The sequence below is a fragment of the Perna viridis genome, chromosome 1, assembly GCF_037379345.1.
Source record: "Perna viridis isolate PV_CMFRI_1.1 ecotype Kerala chromosome 1, ASM3737934v1, whole genome shotgun sequence".
In the NCBI taxonomy this organism is placed as follows: Eukaryota; Metazoa; Mollusca; class Bivalvia; order Mytilida; family Mytilidae; genus Perna; species Perna viridis.
Genome location: NC_142445.1, coordinates 11,281,354 through 11,304,079, shown reverse-complemented (window position 1 = coordinate 11,304,079; position 22,726 = coordinate 11,281,354). Strand labels below are relative to the sequence as shown.

The following is a 22,726-nucleotide window of genomic DNA, read 5'->3' as shown; positions in this document are numbered from 1 at the left end:
AAATTTTTTATCACATGTTGCCATTATGCACCTCCTATTTTGTGTTTCCTTCTTGCATCAAAGGGTTATCAAAGTACCAAACTGATAATTATTTTATAATGGTGCATATACAAACTATCCAATCATCACTGAAAGGCTTCAATTTAAAACTAAATTGAACTTCATTTTATCGCAATTGATTAATTAGAAAGTGTGGTTATTAAATATATGAAAAATAAGTCCCTGGCGTGAAAACAGGATTAGAACCAAGGACATATTAATAAAGGGACAGCATGTTTATTTTGAGTCAGAAATTTTTTTGCCCAAGTGTGATAATAATTTTTTTTCAGCAGCTGTCGGAGTTAAAAAAAAATTTTTATCTTTTGAAACATTGCCATTGAAGAGTCAAAAAATGACTATGAGAGATTTATTTTATAATATGAAAACCAGGTGGATAACTAAAATGCTCTGTATCAATTAAATGATTCTGATGACAATAGTACAGTAAGGTCAAGAGTCCAGCTTTAAAAAGACTTTTTGACTAAGTGAGCGATTCAGGCTCTCTAGAGCTTCTAGTTATTGATCAGGTGCAGAGACTATAATAAATAGTAAGTAATATCAGGTCACTGTCAGGTGATAGGAAAAATTTGTATCCAAGATAAAATGAAAACGGCGGCATCTTTTCTAACTGTAAAAATGGTTATATTAAATTGAACAAATCCTATGAAGGACTTTGGAGCGAAAATTAGTCAAAAATCAACTCATTTCTTGTTTCTTGGCAAAACTTGATTAAATGTGTATACTAGGTTCAAAACTACAGGAGGTATATTTTGATGAGGTCTCACCAACCACTTCCAGGTCAAATGTAGTACCAAAAACACACTGAACTTAGACATATGCATTGTAAGTGTGTTATTTGTGTGTATTATGGTTAAAACTAGTCAAAATAACGCAGAGAATGTGTACTTTAAAGTCATATATTTATAATTAACTACAAAAGTGTATGAATATTGTTTAGATGTATGAGTAATTTGCCTCCATGTTGTCAGTAAGCAGAAAAGGTAAAAATGTGGATATTCAGTATTATTTATTCAAATTAATTTTGTGAAGAATTTCTACAATCATCGTACCATTAGCATAATGATTTTGGAAGCCTTAGTTTCCAACCTTTGCAATGGTATGCAACTTTAAGATGTCATTTGTCCTTGGAATTCACAGTGAAACTTTGAAAATTACTTTTGTAACATGTAAAGTAATGGAAACGTTAAAAGTGGTTAGTGAGACCTGAATTAAAAGGATTATGGCCCTTATGATACATAAATTAAAGCAAAAGGGGTTCTGAAATTAAGAACTGTATGAAATTGGAATGTTGTGTCCATATTTGTTCCAACTACTCTGGGATTGACCTCTATGATCATATAAAGCTGTGCTCTCTGAAGTATTTTATTTTTTTCAAATTTGATATACTTGGATTATAATAAGTTCGTATTGAATTCTTAGTAAAGTAATTGACATCATGAGAGGTTTTACAGCAGTATAGTATTGCAGGTCAAATGGGAGTTACACAGGGATGTGTAATAATTAATGTTATCAGTCCTAATTGTGATATTCCTGAATTTAGGTTACAGACCACCAATTCAACTCAACGAGCATTTGGAACGTACGCAAAAATAGTCCTACGCAGAAATAACCCCTGTTCCTCATAGTGCTGTGAAAAAAGTTCTCATGTTATTTTAAAAATTTGAACAGTTTCTGAAAGGAAAAACATTTCTGTACATTTTATAGGTGCATTTTGCTTCTTGTGATGTGAAGCCTAATCTCCATAATGATTTCTAAATATACCCCTATCTTGTGAAAACACTGGGATTTCCCATGCTATTTATAGACACTTCACTTCCGGTGACCAGTACTGCATTGCAAGTCTGCTAACCCCACATGCCATTCTGAGGATTGTGAGCTGACATATGTAGAATCATGCTGATATATTAAGTTAAGGTCAAGCTTAAAAAAAAAACCATTACAAAACCACTTGGATAAAAAAAAAAATAATAGCACTTTAGCACTTGCAGGTTCTTATTTAAAAATGGTATTGCCCATTCAGTTTTTCACGGAAATATAGTCTTAACAAAATCTAATGGGTTTATCAATTGCCCTTAATAGATTTATTGATAAAGGACACGGTTTTCAAATTATTGTCTATCCTTTGAAGCTTGTTTTCACAAATAGAGATATTCGACCCCTAATTACACCCCTGCGTAAAAAATAGTCCTTTTTGAGTATTGCACTTCATCGAATCTTGCCTTTTTATTATTTGACGTTACTACTCCAAATATCAACCCCACTGGACTTACTTCTAATGTGGTAGTTTAGGTGGTATTTCCATTCTTTAATATGTTTAGTTGACTGCGAGGTAAGTTGATATCCCTTTTTGTCTATATGGTTTATGTTGAGGTATTCAGTGGAGAGAATTGGATGTGTTATTAAATTAATTTTTATGGTATTTTTGTTCGTTGCTTCAGTTCATTAGCGAGTTTTATCTTTAAATTTCCAGCGGAATCTATAAAACTACATTTAAAAACAAATCTTGGGAAGATTAAAGTACATATGTCTGTTTGGGTTGATTATTCAAATGACAATTATTTGAACTCGATAAAAAAACTGACGTAAACAATTTATTTGCTTTTGTATGTAAATTGGCTATTGTTCTTGTATCGTATTCACTGGTATTGCAGTGCATGCATTTGGGAACTTAAATGTAATAGATTTATTTTCTAGATATTTGTCTTTCTTTAAGTGAAAAGTTCTTTGAAAAAGAATCATCTGTGACATGGCATCACAAAAGTTTCTTAAAGTAATTTTGTATAGATTCTATGGGAGAAATTAAAATTGAACCCACTTTTGGCACGGTGCTGTACACAGTGTGGGGAACCAATCAAGTATGAATGGACTTTCTGAATTCTGAAATTCGTGAATAAACATTGAAATTCTTTTCTTAAAAACCAAATAATATTATTTAGTTTTACTGTCATTTTTACTCGTTCTTTTCTCTAATCATTTTACTAATTATTTTACATCAATTTGTTATAAACCTTTTCATTTTTTACACATTTTTCACTATCATATTGTTACAGGCGAAACAACTTTTTTATCGCCCGGTGAAACTGTACAGTTTGAATTAAATGGCACAGGTTAAAAAAAAGAATAATATCATCACGCACAGGCAATGCAAAAATACCTCATATAAGGCGTATAAATATAATATAATAATGAATCAATAAACGTAATTATGTCCGTCGAAGTACTCTGCTGGAAGGACAACTTTCCCACAGGTCTTTGTTTTATGGTCGATAGCTCCGTGACTGCTAAGAAGTGAACGTATTGGTTGATTTGAGCAAGCCATAGTAAATGCAGTCACATTTGTTTCCCTAACGGTAGCATTTACGTCAACACGTGTATCCAAAAAGGCTTCAACAACTTTAATATGTTCTTCGGAACAAGCATGCATCAAAGCAGTAAAACCAAGACTACACGTAGTCTTTTTGTCTGAAGTAGGTTGTTCAAGAAGGAGTTTAACAATGTCTTCGTGTCCTTTGTTCGACGCGATTATTAAGGGTGTAGCCTTCACAGAAGGCTTTCTGTTGTCCACCGCAAGTAAAGAGTCTTCGGGAACAATGCAGCCATGTCACACGGTGTCATCATTCTCCAGTAGGTACGACACTGCGTTTATGTCTGCCCCGTTTTCCAGTAAAATAGCGACAACATTTTTATGGCCGTTGCGCGACGATATGATTAAAGGCGTATTCCCATACATTTTACCTCGCTGATTTGCGTCGGCTTTGTTTTCAGTAGCATTTGCACGATAGAAGCATATCCGTTTGCGATTCCTAGACAACTTCTGTCGTCATGAACATAGTGTACATCAACCTTGTGAAATAGAAGCAAAGACACAACGCATTTGTGTCCGTTTGCACATCCTTCAATCAGAGCTCCATTTAGTTCATTTTGATAGGTGAAGTTAGTTTTTGTCTGTCGTTGTTTCATAATTATGGCAAGGATTTCACTTTGACCACCACGGGCAGCATATATTCCTTTATATTATTCAGATGATCATCAGACAAGTGTGTAATATTTTGATGGTTTCGGTCACTGTCGTGGAAATTCTGTATGTAGGAAAGCAAAGCATTAAATATACTGATGTGCCCCTTTCAGGAAACAATTTGGAGCACTGTAGTGTTGTGAAAACCCCTTATGGAAATGTCTGCGTTGAATTGAAAAATTTCGTTCACTATTTCAAAATGTCCTCTTTTGGCAGCTAAAATAAGAGCCATGTCATTCTTTTCATTTTGTTTCTTTATATTTGCTCCTTTTTGGAGCAGAAACTTTACGGTCGTCAAATGACCAGCGGGGGCAGGAAACATTAAGAGTGTAAATCCCAGCACACCAACACCATTTATATTCGCGACGTATTCTATGTACATGTAACTTCTCTACTGTTTTGACCCTTCCAAATTTAGCACTGAATAAAATATAAAATGTTACCTGTTACATTTATTTTAAATCCAAATTTTGGATTGTTCGACATTCTAGATAGTGAAAACCTATGGTGTAGGAGAGCAGATACAACCTCTTCGTGTCCAAGGCAACATGCTAAATCAACGCACGTCCAGTTCCTGAACGACTGGCTTAACTGGATCTCTAAAAATGCATATAGACTGTGAGGTTCTCTTGTTAAACTAGCATAGTATAAAATATAGTCTTTTTCTTGGAGAATCGGATCGACTTCTGTTTGGATTTTTTTTCTCAGGTGATTCTTTCAAACTTTCAGGTATCGTAATTAGACGAAAAGCTACATAAAAGAGCATCTCATTAATGCTATCTTTAACATCTTTAAATGGAATGTTTCCTAAACGAAGTTTTATCAACTTCATGATTGATAATGGTATACATTATAACATATAACAGTGGGTTCAATCCAAGCATTCGACAGATTTTTGACAAACTAAAATCAATTTCTGAATCCAACGTACCAATGTCAAAGCCCATTTTTAGGAAATAATGAACTAACTCGATGATACCTGTAGTAACTGCTGTATGAAAATCTTAGAGTTTTTTTCTTTTTTGCATTCGATATGATCCTGTCTAATAGGCTATGATTTTTTTTGTGCAATGTCATGGAACCATTCATACATCTGAATGTTTTCCCCATGATAATTGAGAATCTTGATATGTTAACATTCTTGAAAATCGTCTTTCTGACCAATTTTACACACTTCTCATTTAGAATCGTCAGAATCAGATACAACCTCTTTCCTAAAACCCATTGAAAGTTACTATTGCAGAAAATTGGTAGGAATGATCTAAAGTCTACCCGTTCCACTCTATCATCAAAGAAATTAACTAGCCCGTTAAAGGCTTTCCGTATATGCACCTCGTCAATGCCATATGAAAACTGAAACTCTCGAAAGAAAATCGTATCTATTTCGAAATTCTTCAGCCCCGAAAAGTATTCAACTATCCTTGTCTCAAAACCTGTTTCGTCTATTTATGGGTTTTCGAAAACCATTTGCGATCTACCTTTTTGCAAGATCTCTGACCAATCTCTTAAGGTATATTGTTTCTAAATCTGGCAGTATAATGAAGACCTTTGTACTTCTAAAACACATAACGTTATTGGTTTCACTATTCGTGTAGGAAAGTCTAATTCGCTCTTGAATTATATAACTGTCAGCGTGAAAAAGTACTAATTCACAATGCTAGATGTACATACATAGTGGGTTACGACTTCCATTAAAATATCATGTTTTATTCTTACATAATACTCGTCTGCCTCATAAAAGTCATTCGCCATTAGAGTCGCTTTTTTCAACAGTTTACGGGAGAAGCCTCTATTTAAACCACAAGATTCACACGTATCACCAACTATTCATCTTTCTTTGTTTTCTAATTCAATCCTTTCAAGGAGACTAAGAGGTAAGTCACTATTATAAACAACACAAAGAACAATTATACAGAATGTAACCGCCGACTTTTATTGAACATTCGAAAGCTCGTTGACAAAAATCTCAAAGGGATCTGAAAAAAAAGAGTCGCATTTTATCCTGGTTGTCTTTTACTTCCCCACTGACGAATATATCTTACATAACAGAGAAAAGTATAAATGCATTATCATAGTCCCATCCGAAATCTGGAGTGACTTTCGCGTAAGTGAGCAATGAGATTCGAGTATTAGTCGTCTTGTTGCTATTGTCAGGCTGTAGTCTAGCACGCTCAGGTTAATGACGCATTCATTGAAAAGACTTACGTCTTGAAAGAGTAATCAAGGGAACCAAGGTCATAGCGATAATCAAAAGAATGTAATCCAGGGACAAAGACCAGACATGGCATGGAAAACAGACATACACAACAAAGAACATAAAGTAACTAAAATCATACATACAAAGTAACAAAAGCAAATGAGCAACTCGGACTCCACTAAAAACTGGGAGCATGGACCAGGTGCATCGGTAGGATAAGCGTCCTCTGTTTTTATAGAAACACCCGCCGAGTTGCTCATATAAAGTCAAGTCCGGGGTAGACAAACGAGGAAAGGAAAACTATGACCCGTTGAATAAATCAGTTTTCATGGTGCAGATCGATACACCATAACGATCCACGAGTTCATGATGACGACCATAAAACTTCTGTAGTGATGATTTCAATCTTTTAGAAACATAACCCTGTTCCAGAAGCCTATTTGTTAGAGTTATAGCGCGATAGTTTCGGCAAGCTCTGGCATAACGTAAGAAGTTGTGATATGAACACTCCATACAGATGAAAGGAAAGTTGACAATTTTGAATGAAAAGTCATCACGTTTGTCGTAAAGTTTGGTCAATAGTTTTCCTTTACCATCGATTTCTAAGTGTAGGTCAATATATGAGGCTGACTTCACAGTGTCTGTAGTATCCTTTATCTCAAGTTCTTTAGGGTAGATGCGATGTATGAAATCCTCGAAATTAGGATTGTTTAAAGATAATACGTCATCTATATAGCGGAAACTGAGATTAAAGGATCTAGCTAAACGATATTCTTTCTTTCGGATCAGATCAGCTATGAAGTCAGCCTCATAAGGGTGAAGGAAAAGGTCAGCAAGGAAAGAGCACAATTTGTTCCCATTGGAATGCCGACCGTTTGTTGAAAAACACGCCCACCACACTGGACAAATATGTTGTCGATTAGAAATTCCAGCATTTTGGATACATCTTCCTCTTAATATTTGGAAGATGATTTGGAATTATTTCTTACAAAGTATGAGGAATCTATACCAAGAACTATATACATGTTTTGTATTTGTATCTAGGTGTACCATCTTTTTTGGAAAAACAACGATGTATAATGTTTTAACTGAGTATGAGGGATAATAGAAGTATACAGCATAAATGCTTTATTTGCTTTAAAAGCACTTTAACAAGCAACTAAAAGCTTTTTTATTGTGGCATTGTAAACATATATTAATCATTTCCTCACTATATCTTTCCAGAGGAAAAGCTTAGAATGGTCGACTTCATAATTCCCACACGGTTGATCAAGGACGACAATTCTTTTTTTTTCGGTTCATCGAAGTTGTTTTCTATATCCCCTGGACAGCTTGCTGGAATTGGAATCACGTCGTATCCTTCTTGGTTGAACTTAAAGTAAACATGGCGCAGTATAGCTGTTTTTCCCGTGCCCACTTCTCCAATAATCGTGACTGATGTTCTAGTGGACAGTGTTATTGCAGCTTCTGTAGCCTTGATACAAATGCATTTTTTATCATTCTCTTTCCACAATGTAAGAAGTCTTTCAGCTAGAAAACAAGAGAAACCCCTATTAGTGTGAACGTTTAAATATGACCAACTTCTAAGGGGAGCATGATACCATTTCAATTACTGTTAGAGACTTTTTTAAACACTTACGGAATGTTTCACCGATCGCACTTATTAGGTTTATTGAATACAGATTAAACTAAACTAGATTATGTTGAGCTAAAACATTGATGAGGTTTTCGCAAAGTATACTCATCAGTTCAGCTTTCTAAATCATGTTTAAAAATACAACAGAGTTAGTTGTGTCTTTTTATCTTTTCGAAAAGATATTCAAGGTACTCATCAGTTTCAATAAGCATGCTTCTACGTAAAAAGAATCTGCATGGTTTGTACAGTGTTTCTTGTTTATTCGTGCTTTAAAGTTTGTAAAATAGGTTTGAACCATATTGATAATCTAATTTTATCACCACCGACATGGCTTTTAATTTGTTCGTCAAAAGAAATGTGTAAAGTACCTCTCAATTTCCTTTTTTCTAATATTCCTTCAGTGGTTTTCTGCAAAGCACTGCTTAATTCCGAAATCTTCTCATACTGGTCCTTTTGTGATATTTCAGCGGCCTTGTTGAAATCCTCATATTGTTTTAAACAACGTAATGTCTCTTCACACAAGAATTTGTAGGCCAAGTTAAGTTCAGCAAGTCCAATATCTTCGAATTCTTTTTTTCAGCGCTGGTCCTCCAAGACGCTTTAAAATCAAGACTAACCTTTAACAATTGACCAATAATATACACTAGGGCCCAGTTGCTCGAAAATATTTAACCACTGGACAAAAAGTTTTCTACTGAATAAGTATAGTATAATCGAAACAAGTTATTCAAGGGATAAATATCTATCCAGCGGATAAAGTTTTGAACAACTGGGTATAGTTGTATATAACACAACACTTTTTTTCAATTATAGCTAATAAAAGACAAAACTTTCTATACTAAAACATTCTCATCAAAGGCAAAAAGGCCCCGTGCAGCAGCGCGAAGCTTGTAAAAGACGACTAAATAGTGCTCAGAACCCTGGCCGGGGCTAGGGCGCTCTACCCACAGAGCAACTGGGTTGTGTGCCCCAGGTGGTGGACTGGGGTACCCCTGACATGCTACATGCTGGGGTCGTCAAGCCATAATACAGAAAACCTGACCGCAAACCATAGTGGTGCAACATGTTGGGAAAGATGCCACGTTTCTCGCACGTTGAAGAACCTTGCTGTGGTATTCTATCGGAGTAGGAACCTTTGCGCTCCGCCAAATGAGACTAAATTGCCCGACTCTACCCACCTCTCCCTATTTCTAGTGACAATCAAAATTTGTCGACCCTATTATCTTTGTGTCCCATCCTATTTTTCATTCCATCATCATTTCATGTTTGTTTTATCATCCATTTCATGTTCATCGCCCGGTTATTGTTGAGATATTGCTGCTTGGGCGTTAAACCCCAACAATCAATCAATCAAAGGCAAAACGAGTTCTCTATTAATTTAAATAGCTAATGTTTGCTTTTTTATTGAATAAAGAAAAAAAATAATTTCCTTGAAGTTTTTTGGGGTATTTAGAATTTCTTAGCCAGAATGGGGAATAGGTATGTCAATTATTCTTCACATATACTTCTTTGAAGCCTTTCATACTATCTATTGAATAAACACACACACACACAACTATGTGAAATCTGAAACAAAAAATATTCTTCACTGGTGAAATTTGTGATATCTGTAATTCTGAAATTTCCCTTATTTAAACTTGGAATATTTAAGGAGAGAAATTTATGGCTTATGCTGAACATGAAATTTGAAACATAAATATTTTTATTATACATACAAAAGGTTATTGTGTACAATTTTTGTGTGCTACAAACGATTATTTTCGTTCATATTGAGGCTAATTTTATCTGGGAAAGGTAACTATTCTGTTGCTCAAACTGCAAGTAGTTTAAATATTTATTGCTTAAGCTAATTCGAAAGTTAAGCGGCTATTAAATGTTTTAAGCATTAAAAGGCTTGGCTGAAGTACATTATTTAAAAAAAAATAGCAATCAAAGCTGACGTGGAGGAAAATATGAATTTCCGAAAATTCAGGAGGTCAGTATTGTCACTTCAAGAATTTAAGTCTGACAATTAAGTGCCTTTAATGAGTAGATATGTCGATTACATCGATTTCTAAAATTATAATTCTGAAAATGTCTTTCTTACAGAATATGATAAACCTAAGCTTTTCCTTCATTGGGAGATTTTTGTTTAGGTAGAGTTGACAACTTTCACCTAAATGGCCATTAAATAATTCAAACATTTATTCACCTGGCTAGGGGCTCATTTTAAAAGGTAAGAAAGTTATATAAACACAAGCTCGTTTAAGTATTGTGTTTTAAAAAAAAAATGACAACAACGGGTGAGATATTATATTCTGTTACCTTCCCCCCTTTAACGATAGTATAACAATTTAAATCCCAAAAAGAAAAACTAAGGTATCGTATTCTTAATTCTTGGTACCCTAATTATGGTTTTTCCATGTTGGTATAATGTAAATGGACATTTTCTCTGATAGTGACACTTGTATTATAGAGGTAAGAGTAATATTATTTTTTTTATTTTTTTTAGAATAATTAATTGAAAATTGATGTCTTCATGATATTGACAAACGAAATATCTATGAAATGATAAAAAAAGTAGGTGTTTTCGTATTGCAATAATTTGTTGAGTCGAATTTACGTAACTTTTTTAGGGAAATACAAAAACCCAGTTTTCAGCTACTTTTTGATAAATTTTGACAAGAAAATAACCACACGTCACCAAGATGACTCCAGAAGTATAAATTGTGATACTACTAAACATAAACCATTTTTTTACTGAATCTTAAATACAATGTTCTTTATAGGCTTCGACACTGTGAAAAACATGTCAATTCAAGCGATTTTTCGTTGAGGTAGAGGTACATATTTTGAAGTTTACTCAAGTATGATCGCAACCTTCTTGATACCATCGGGAGCTGACACACTGGGCTCCATCAAAATTTTAAGAGTAAATAACGGGAAAAAAAAGTTTATGGTTCTATACATTCAGTGTCGACGTTAAGGGGTAAGGCAGCAACCATTTGATTTTCTGGGGGGAGAGGGGGGGAGCTATAGATTTTCTTTGGGAAAAAAGTTTCTTTCTTGAAAATGTCGACAAGATGACAACTAAAAATTATTTTCAATAGATGGTGAACACATTTGTTTTTTAATGGCCCTGAAAAAATACAGGTTATTTTTGCTCATGGTAAAATAGTTTGTTTCAGAAAAATTCCATAGCCACACCCCCAGGAATTTCAAATGGTTGCTGCCTAAGGAAAACTGCTGCTGCTAATACAGAGAATTTACTACTCCGCTTGTTTCTGTTACAAAGTCTGTATCTGTCATTATTCCATGTTCTGAATGGGCTGTAATGTTCCTATAATACTTAAGTATCACTAGGTCGTCTGATATGTTGGTATCGTTGCGAGAAGGAAGACTATCAAAGCCAGCAATTGGAGTTGGCAATCCTCCAAAGTGTCTAAGCAGGCATATCATAAGTGAAACAGCAAAATTTGCGGAACAAGGTGCCCCTAAGAATTATTTGGACCATGAGGACTAAAAACATCACACAAACTAGGCAATATACAAGATGGACCCACTACAGTAGTTTCTTATAGAACGAGGGCAAATCACGGGCACTTATCTCAGAAAAATGTAATTCACGCTATGATGAGGAAAGGGATTTTTTCTGAGACAAGCGCCTTTAGGGTTAACTTCGAAATCACACTAAAATTAAGGTCCACATAGTATGACATATTGGGCAATTTGCTCGGACCTTCACAATTTTCCTGTCTAAACTATTGCCCTTAGTCAGTCTAAAAATTCATTGCCCAAAATTTCATTCCTCTGTATCTGTCCAGATTATTATATTCTTTTGTTATCATTTAAAAGATCCCATGCTAAAAAAAGTCACATTCATTGATTTGATGGCCATATTTTGATATTTTTTGACAATGTCAATGTTGGGAGAAATGATTTCATTTTCTTCCAAGTGTTTTTTTTTCTTGACAAAAGTGCTTTTTCTATACAGTCGTTGTTGAAGTTGTGCTGGAGGGAACTTGTTATCAAATAATATCCTTATTGTCTGCTGTCCTGGACCCAGGACTACATCTGTAAGGCGCAGGGAATTTACTGTCTATTTGGATACCATAATTCAAACGACTACCTCTAGCGTTTTATATGCCATATATATGGCACGCGAAATTAACCAAAATCCCGTTATCTATGGGTTCACAGACCGTTATTTATGGGTTAACAGACTGCAACTCTCAATATCACCTGTGATCGATCATTAAATTCCGTTATCTATGGTTTAGCAACCTGTTAACCCACATATAACGCTCGCTAACCCATAGATAACAGTCTGTTAACCCATAGATAGAAAAACTGGTTGGATGCAACCATAAGCAGGGTAATGCCAGCATCTATGGGAAGGACAACCCAGAGAGTAAACCCAACAAAAAAAAACACGCTGTTACAGAAACCATAACAAGAAATATGAATAACTCTGTAAATGGTCTTAGTGAAGACTCTAGCCAAGAAGCCACCATTGGCAGTATGACAGCTTCTAGTGAAAGCTCAAACCAGGAAGCTAAAAGACAGAAAGAGAGCTTCTTGAGACTAAAGCATAAGATCAAAGTTGGAGCTTGGAATGTACGTACCATGTATGAAACTTCCAAGTCTGCCCAAGTTACGAAAGAGACGAAGCGATTTAATATAGATGTCCTCGGTATAAGGTTACAGACCACCAATTCAACCAATGAGCATTTGGAACGTACGCAAAAATAGTCCTACGCAGAAATTACCCCTGTTCCTCATAGTGCTGTGAAAAAAGTTCTCATCTTATTTAAAAAATTGAAACAGTTTCTGAAAGGAAAAACATTTCTGTACATTTTATAGGTGCATTTTGCTTCTTGTGATGTGAAGCCTAATCTCCATATGATTTTTAAATATACCCCTATCTTGTGAAAACACTTGGATTTCCCATGCTATTTATAGACCCTTCACTTCCGGTGACCAGTACTGCACTGCAAGTCTGCTAACCCCACATGCCATTCTGAGGATTGTGAGCTGACATATGTAGAATCATGCTGATATATAGTCATCTGCAGGTTAAAGTTAAGGTAAAGTCCAGAGAAGCCATTGAATATTGTGAAATTAGCATAGAAGCCTATGGGAAGTGGAATTAGTGGTTTTTAGCCTTAAGATGAAGCCATGGCGAAATGAAAAGTTTCTTGAAATAGCTTTAAACTACTTGAAGATCTTGTTAACTTTGCCATGAGAGGAATACACTACAAAAATCCTTCAAAATATGCATTTTTTTAAGTTATAGGTCCAAATTATGGAAAATTGGTCTTTTTGGCTGATTTTTATGTCCTATCTTGTAAAAAGTGTATAAAATTTAGTAAAAATATCAAATATTAAACTTTGAGGGCTATATTTACCTAAATATGGTAGTAATAAGCACTTGAAATCAAGTTTTGTGTAGATTTGAGCAAAAATTAGGTTAGAAATGAGGAAAAACTCACTTTCATTACTGCGGTTAAGGCCATATAAGCATTCCCCTATGGCAACATGGAAAATCCATTATTGAGCACTTTTTTTGCTTTAGGTGCCCTTTACTGGTCATGTTTTAATGTGAAAACACTGTATTTACAAATTTAAAGCCAAATATATCACCTTTTGTGAAAATTTAAAGATTTAGGATTTTTGACATGTGATCAAGAAAAAGGGGGAGGCATGTCAGAAATAAATTTTTAAAAATAGACCAATTTCTCAGAAAATGATTACTTTTAAAACTATTTCTTCATTAATATTGTTAAAAAACAAGTTGTGATTGATATTTTTTATTTGAAAAGTCAGAAAAAGTTCTTTGCAAATATTTAATGCATTTCAGTATGGTAGAATATTTTCACTTTTTTGCTCGCACAACTTGGTTACCCTATATTTAAAAATCAAATATTTAAAAAAGTGCTTGTCACATTTCACTGAAACTTTGCAAATGCATTCAGTATGTGTGTAGGAAGATACCTGTATAGTTATTTATTTTTTCTAAGACAAAAAGTGACCCTTTAGGTTACAGACCACCAATTCAACCAATGAGCATTTGGAACGTACGCAAAAATAGTCCTACGCAGAAATTACCCCTGTTCCTCATAGTGCTGTGAAAAAAGTTCTCATCTTATTTAAAAAATTGAAACAGTTTCTGAAAGGAAAAACATTTCTGTACATTTTATAGGTGCATTTTGCTTCTTGTGATGTGAAGCCTAATCTCCATAATGATTTTTAAATAGGCTAAAAACCACTAATTCCACTTCCCATAGGCTTCTATGCTAATTTCACAATATTCAATGGCTTCTCTGGACTTTACCTTAACTTTAACCTGCAGATGACTATATATCAGCATGATTCTACATATGTCAGCTCACAATCCTCAGAATGGCATGTGGGGTTAGCAGACTTGCAGTGCAGTACTGGTCACCGGAAGTGAAGGGTCTACAAATAGCATGGGAAATCCCAGTGTTTTCACAAGATAGGGGTATATTTAAAAATCATTATGGAGATTAGGCTTCACATCACAAGAAGCAAAATGCACCTATAAAATGTACAGAAATGTTTTTCCTTTCAGAAACTGTTTAAATTTTTTAAATAAGATGAGAACTTTTTTCACAGCACTATGAGGAACAGGGGTAATTTCTGCGTAGGACTATTTTTGTGTATGTTCCAAATGCTCATTGGTTGAATTGGTGGTCTGTAACCTAAAGGGTCACTTTTTGTCTTAGAAAAAATAAATAACTATACAGGTATCTTCCTACACACATACTGAATGCCTTTGCAAAGTTTCAGTGAAATGTGACAAGCACTTTTTTAAATATTTGATTTTTAAATATAGGGTAACCAAGTTGTGCGAGCAAAAAAGTGAAAATATTCTACCATACTGAAATGCATTAAATATTTGCAAAGAACTTTTTCTGACTTTTCAAATAAAAAATATCAATCACAACTTGTTTTTTAACAATATTAATGAAGAAATAGTTTTAAAAGTAATCATTTTCTGAGAAATTGGTCTATTTTTAAAAATTTATTTCTGACATGCCTCCCCCTTTTTCTTGATCACATGTCAAAAATCCTAAATCTTTAAATTTTCACAAAAGGTGATATATTTGGCTTTAAATTTGTAAATACAGTGTTTTCACATTAAAACATGACCAGTAAAGGGCACCTAAAGCAAAAAAAGTGCTCAGTAATGGATTTTCCATGTTGCCATAGGGGAATGCTTATATGGCCTTAACCGCAGTAATGAAAGTGAGGTTTTCCTCAATTCTAACCTAATTTTTGCTCAAATCTACACAAAACTTGATTTCAAGTGCTTATTACTATCATATTTAGGTAAATATAGCCCTCAAAGTTTAATATTTGATATTTTTACTAAATTTTCTACACTTTTTACAAGATAGGACATAAAAATCAGCCAAAAAGACCAATTTTCCATAATTTGGACCTATTACTTAAAAAAATGCATATTTTGAAGGATTTTTGTAGTGTATTCCTCTCATGGCAAAGTTAACAAGATCTTCAAGTAGTTTAAAGCTATTTCAAGAAACTTTTCATTTTGCCATGGCTTCTGCTTAAGGCTAAAAACCACTAATTCCACTTCCCATAGGCTTCTATGCTAATTTCACAATATTCAATGGCTTCTCTGGACTTTACCTTAACTTTAACCTGCAGATGACTATATATCAGCATGATTCTACATATGTCAGCTCACAATCCTCAGAATGGCATGTGGGGTTAGCAGACTTGCAGTGCAGTACTGGTCACCGGAAGTGAAGGGTCTACAAATAGCATGGGAAATCCCAGTGTTTTCACAAGATAGGGGTATATTTAAAAATCATTATGGAGATTAGGCTTCACATCACAAGAAGCAAAATGCACCTATAAAATGTACAGAAATGTTTTTCCTTTCAGAAACTGTTTAAATTTTTTAAATAAGATGAGAACTTTTTTCACAGCACTATGAGGAACAGGGGTAATTTCTGCGTAGGACTATTTTTGTGTATGTTCCAAATGCTCATTGGTTGAATTGGTGGTCTGTAACCTAAATATACCCCTATCTTGTGAAAACACTTGGATTTCCCATGCTATTTATAGACCCTTCACTTCCGGTGACCAGTACTGCACTGCAAGTCTGCTAACCCCACATGCCATTCTGAGGATTGTGAGCTGACATATGTAGAATCATGCTGATATATAGTCATCTGCAGGTTAAAGTTAAGGTAAAGTCCAGAGAAGCCATTGAATATTGTGAAATTAGCATAGAAGCCTATGGGAAGTGGAATTAGTGGTTTTTAGCCTATAAGTGAATGTAGATGGACAGGATCAGGAAAAACGAGACTGAACAGTGGACATACAATTCTATACTCAGGACAAAATAGCAATCATATCAGTGGAGTTGCTATCATTATCAGCAAAGAGGTAGAGAAAACACTATTACAGTGGCAACCAATAAACGATCGTTTAATAACCGCAAGATTCATTTTCAAATTCTGCAAACTGACCATTATACAGTGTTACGCTCCTTCAAACGAAGCGGATGAGGAAGACAAGAATGACTTCTATGACCAGTTACAAGCTGTATTCAATTCAATCAAATTTCTCAACCTGATATGATACTTGTTACTGGAGCTCTCAATGCCAAAGCAGGATCAGATAAAACCAATATAGAACAAGTTATTGGAAAACATGGTTGTGGTGTAAGAAATGAAAATGGAGAACAACTCGTTGATTTTGGTCTTACCAACAGGTGTGTAATTGGAGGCACTGCCTTTCTGCATAAGAACAACCATAAACTAACTTGGAAGTCACCAGATGGGAATACTGTGAACCAAATCGACCATGTGTTAATAAATTCAAAATGCAGAAGATCCCTTCTAGATGTAAGATCCTTCAGGGGTGCAGATGTTAACAGTGACCATCATCTGATACGAGCAGTAATACAACTTAAACTTAGGAAAACACCGGAACAAGAAAACATCAGGAAAAGGTTAGATATATCCAAACTGAACATCCCAACAGTCAAAAGATCATTCAATCTTGCTCTACGTAACCGATTCAGTGTTCTTGAAAATTTTGAGAATGATAATATGCAAAACCAGTATGAGATCATAAAAGATATGTATCTTGAAACAGCTAAAGATACTTTAGGATACCAAACTAAGAAAAATAAGGAATGGCTATCTGAGGAATCATGGAAGAAAATTGAAGACCGTAAGGACTTTAAACAGAAAATCCTTAATTCCAAATCATCAAGGATACAAGAACAACTCAAGACTTCATACAAGACCAAGGATAAAGAAGTCAAAAGGAGTGCTTGGAAAGACAGCCGTGAATTTTTGTAGATTCTATTGCCAGGGAGGCAGAAGAAGCTGCCACCAGGGGTGAAATGAGAACAGTATACAAAATCACAAACCAACTATGTGGTACAGTGAAAGTACAAACTACACAGGTCAAAGACAAACAAGGCAATACATTGACTACCGAGGAAGAACAAGCTAAATGCTGGGTAGAGCACTTCAAAGAAGTTTTGAATTGTACCGATCCAACATCTATAGCAGATCCAACACCAGTTGCTGAAGATGCCAACAATGATACTGATCCACCAACTTTAGACGAAGTGCAAAACGCCATTAAATCGCTGAAGAACAACAAAGCCGCTGGAATTGAATCCAACAGTGCAGAATTACTAAAAGCTGATATCAACACCTTAAGAAGAATACTTCACAACCTATTTACAAACATCTGGACAAATTAACACATACTACATGACTGGTCGAAAGATCTTATTGTCAAAACCGCGACAAAAGGAAATTTGCTGAACTGTGACAACTGGAGAGGAGTAACATTACGGTCAGTTCCAAGTAAAGTATTTTGTAAGATCGTTCTTGCCAGAATAGATGATGCAGTAGACAAGAAGCTAACAGAAGAACAAGCTAGCCTTAGGAAAGGACGTGGATGCATAGACCAAATATTCACGCTCCGTGACATCATGGAGCAATGTATAGAATGGAACACGCCTCTTTTCATCAACTTTATCGATTTTCGGAAGACATTTGATAGCGTTCACAGAGAGACCGTGTGGAAAATTCTAGGAACATATGGAATTCCATCAAAGATTACAAACTTGATTAAACGTTTCTACACCAACTTTGACTGTAGTGTCGTCCTGGGAATTGCCATCTCTCAACCATTCAATGTAAGATCCGGTGTAAGACAAGGCTGTATATTGTCACCTATACTGTTCGTAATGACCATAGACTGGATCCAACGGAAAACACAAGAACAAGTCATGGGATACAATGGACAATGTTTAGCAAACTCGACGATCTGGATTTTGCAGATGACCTTGCAGAAATATCAACATCAACACTTGCAAGAGAAAACAAATTCTTTGAATAACTATGCAGAAGAGGCTGGCCTAAATATAAACACAACCAAGACCAAAGTGATGGCAATCAACAAGACACTTACCAACCCAATCACTATTAACAAAAAGCCAGTAGAAACAGTTGAAGACTTCACATATTTAGGCAGCATAATAAGCTCTGACAACGGCACAAAGAAAGACATACGGGCAAGATTATCGAAAGCTCGAACTGCCTTCGCCAGATTAAAACCTGTATGGAATTCAAAGGTATACAGCAAGAGAACAAAAATACGCATATACAACAGTAATATCAAGCCAGTGCTGTTGTATGGGTCAGAATGTTGGCGCATCATTCAGAGAGTTCTCCAAAATAGATAGGACAATAGTGTAATGCGTAAAAATATGGCGTGTGTAGACAAAATAAGTGTCCTTTGTTTGTTGGATTTTTCTGCACCACGAATAACCTCTTTCATAGACGATGTCTGAATTTTTATATGGATTGGTACTTAAATTTAAAAAAAAAACTATCAAAACGACTAAACAATATAATTGTGGAAAATTGAACGCGTCGATCGCTAATTTTTGCCGCCTTTTATTTCATTACCTTTCTATACACTATCAATACGTAGTATTTTCCATCATCAGAACTATATAACTAAATATTCAAACATGTCAAAATTCATTGGGCTCACGGGATGCCACCGGCGTAGTTTGAAAACAAATTGACTAAGCGGTGGTCAGGGGAAAGCATCCACTAACAGTATATTCAATCAGCAAAAGATTTCTTTCAATTGTAATGATATTGCGATCCAAGCCTTTTAGACTTGAATATTCATTGTACTGGTGTGAAAACCTCAAATCCATACACAAGGAGGGGCAGATTTGGGAAGTAAATTCAGAATTTTCAAGTCGAAACTGTCTGTCAAATTCAAACTTGAGCCAGAATCATTGAAATAATGCACGTCCTTAGATAAATGTCCCTGTAAACTAGCTATGTTTCTCAGTTGATAAGCTACATAGCTCAGGTCATACGAGTTATCGCATAGACACCTATGTGTCATGTAAAAGCCCTTAGTTACTGGCACCTGGTACCAGATGTGCGAACAAGTCAATTTTGCATTCAACAAAGAATTTTACTAGTTCTGCAAATAATTTTGCTGTAATGCTGACTTATTAAAAAAGTGTAATTCCCTAGATTAAACTCAGTTTTTTTGTGATCAACCTAAGAATCTTTTTGAATAATTTAAGTGGCCCTTAAAAGAGCCTTTGTAATAATTGACTTCAATATGAAGTATTTATTGGTGGTCTTTGACTTCTTGTAGCAACACTTTCAACTCTTCTACATCTTTAGCTTTCTGGTGAGCGTACTGGTAGTAAACGTCTCGGAGCCCATCAATTACAGCTATTCTCAGCCTGAGGGTGTACCGGAATGTTCTACGCTCTTCTCTCTTGGCTCTTGTGTATCTCTTCTCTGCTGCTGCCAGTCTGTAGTTTAACTGTACTATCTGCTCACATGCACGCCTGAAACGACGTTCTGATGTCATTAGGCGCTCTCTCAAAAAAGATGAATTCATGATAATATATCAGCGAATCGACGTCTGCAGGGTTGGGTAACTTATTTTTGTATGGTGATGCTTCTGAAACCCACATCTTTAAGTAGTATTTAAACAGAGAAGGATCAAAAGAAATGATAAACGTCCTTTGTCGCAAAAAAAAATCTACATTTTATCTTCATATTTTGATCCGATGGTCTGTGAATGGCTTCATATAGGATTAGCGGTAATCCTGTTTAAAGTAGTTCTCAGGTATATAGTGGCGTGGCTTCGTCTGTACTCTAACAGAGCGACAGACAATGTTTAGACAACAATTATTAATCTATGCTAACTAAAAACAACATGTTTAACTGATGTCATTTTTATTAAGTATTTCAAATTGGTATCAGATTGGTGATTAAATAATGAAATTGCCTTAAATATTGATTTGGCTGATTAAAAAAAAAAAAAAAACCCCAAAAAAACAAGAATATTCTTATGTATTCTATTTTTCACCATTTGTTTTAAGCCGGGTACAGCATATACAAGAGTGTCTTTTTCTCTTTAACAATGATATACTTCATGAAGGCCTACGTTAAATTCTAGTGATGTAACTCGTCACATTTTCTACAAAATAATTTTAGATTCATCAGAGTTGACAACTGGGGGTACCGATGATAATATGACAAACAAAACCAAAATCTTTGAAATGGCAAAAACTTTATCCGACATTGAAATGGAGAGGTTTAAACCTTGTAAGTTGGAAACGGTACACACCTATTTTAAATTGGAAAGACAATTTGAAAGGGAAAAGAACTTATCAACTATGAACTTCTATATTTGGAAAGCATTGTGTAAAATTAGATTTGACGTTATCAAAATGTTTCGTGGGGCGCAGCTAGACACTTGTTACGGTCAAACCCTGAAAAGATGGTTCATGCGAACCCCATTTCTGTAAGAAAAAAAGTCCCATAAAACCAATGTAAAAAAATCGAAAGATGGTTTACATCAACAGAAAGAAAAAAAAAGAACTGTTTTATTTATTGTGCAAACGGCCACTGGTAAAACATAATACATCTAGAAACGCATAGAAAGGACAAAAGTAGATAATAAAACTGATAACGATAGAAGATAAGCTACATTCGCTGTAAAAGACGATTGTATTACTAGTTATATTTAATAAATTGTCTTGCCTCTCTGTCACTACATTCTGTCAAGGCACTGGAATATAGTCTACAAAAGGCAATTTTTAAATTCTAAATAACTCATGTTTAGAATCTGAAATCGTATATCAAAAACTTCCTCAGTGCAGTAGCATACCAACTTCGTATCCACTCAATATACTTATAGCTATTCTGCATCCAGATCTAAGAAAGACTAAAAATAATAATTTATTCTAGGTCTATGATGAAATCAAGTAGGTAAACAGTTTGTAGTAGCCGAGACAGATCTTACTTAGTGACAATTAATTATGAATTCAATAAAATATCATTAGTGTGTTGGATGTTTACATATAAACGATCTCATTATGTGGATTAGTGTTTAGGCTAAAAACCACTAATTCCACTTCCCATAGGCTTCTATGCTAATTTCACAATATTCAATGGCTTCTCTGGACTTTACCTTAACTTTAACCTGCAGAGGACTACATATCAGCATGATTCTACATATGTCAGCTCACAATCCTCAGAATGGCATGTGGGGTTAGCAGACTTGCAGTGCAGTACTGGTCACCGGAAGTGAAGGGTCTATAAATAGCATGGGAAATCCCAGTGTTTTCACAAGATAGGGGTATATTTAAAAATCATTATGGAGATTAGGCTTCACATCACAAGAAGCAAAATGCACCTATAAAATGTACAGAAATGTTTTTCCTTTCAGAAACTGTTTAAATTTTTTAAATAAGATGAGAACTTTTTTCACAGCACTATGAGGAACAGGGGTATTTTCTGCGTAGGATTATTTTTGCGTACATTCCAAATGCTCGTTGGTTGAATTGGTGGTCTGTAACCTTTACACAGACCAATGGGAATTATTTTTTGCATCAGTTCTTGCCGATATCTTCCTGCAATTTTATGAGACATATCAAAATAGCTAAAAAAAGAGCAAATATCGAATGGTAAATTTGCTGTTACATACAAAAGTGACGAATTTAAAAATATCAGTCATAGATAATTAAAGATAATTATTTTTTTTCACTTTATAATTCTTCTAGCATATCATCTTCACCACTAGTGTCTGTTTCCAGTATTAAAAAAAGCTTTACAGCACAGGATGCAGCTTGATATGACCAAAGAATAGAAATGTAGAACCATTTGAACAACTATAGACAAAACAAACATTCAAGCCTTAAACAGCACTTCACTTGAAAAGTAAATAAATGTTTAACACAAAGATTCTGAATAGAATGAAAGAGGCCAAAGAACTTATGTAATTTGACATTAAAAGTAAGCAAACTATACAAAGTTGAACAAAGTGCTCGTTTCTGACCCCTAATTTGTAAATGGTTATGACTATTACCCTTAAAACTTTCTTTTGTGGCACTGAACCTTGTATTAAAATTTATTAGAGAACCATATACCGTGACTTAAATTATTGCCCAGAAAGCTGGAAAATGTTCTTTTTTTGTCAAGCTTTAATGTCATTTAAATAAAAAAGATGGCTGTGTGTTATTAGTGACTGTTATCTTTTTAGCTAAGAAGGAGTAATGCGTTGGGATGACCCATCAACCTACTGAATGGTTCATTGGAGGAATCACATGAAAGATAGCCAGATTCATTACATATGAATTTTATCACTGTGTTATACAGCTAGAAGCTACCACTACTTCTTACTATAGAATACATAAAATTCTTGTTTCAAAGGTTTGAGGTACAAAGGTGGCTATTTTTTTCCTTTTTTTATTCAATATGCTCCATTT

At 34.8% G+C, this 22,726-nt stretch overlaps 1 long non-coding RNA gene across 1 annotated transcript; it reads left to right on the top strand.

Moving 5' to 3' along the window:
- The first annotated feature begins 10,196 nt into the window (after positions 1-10,196).
- LOC148627242 (uncharacterized) lies at positions 10,197-22,720 on the top strand. The gene is made up of 3 exons (XR_015920042.1): positions 10,197-10,365; positions 22,022-22,178; positions 22,501-22,720. It is a non-coding gene; the product is annotated as an uncharacterized LOC148627242 (long non-coding RNA).
- Positions 22,721-22,726: the final 6 nt, after the last annotated feature.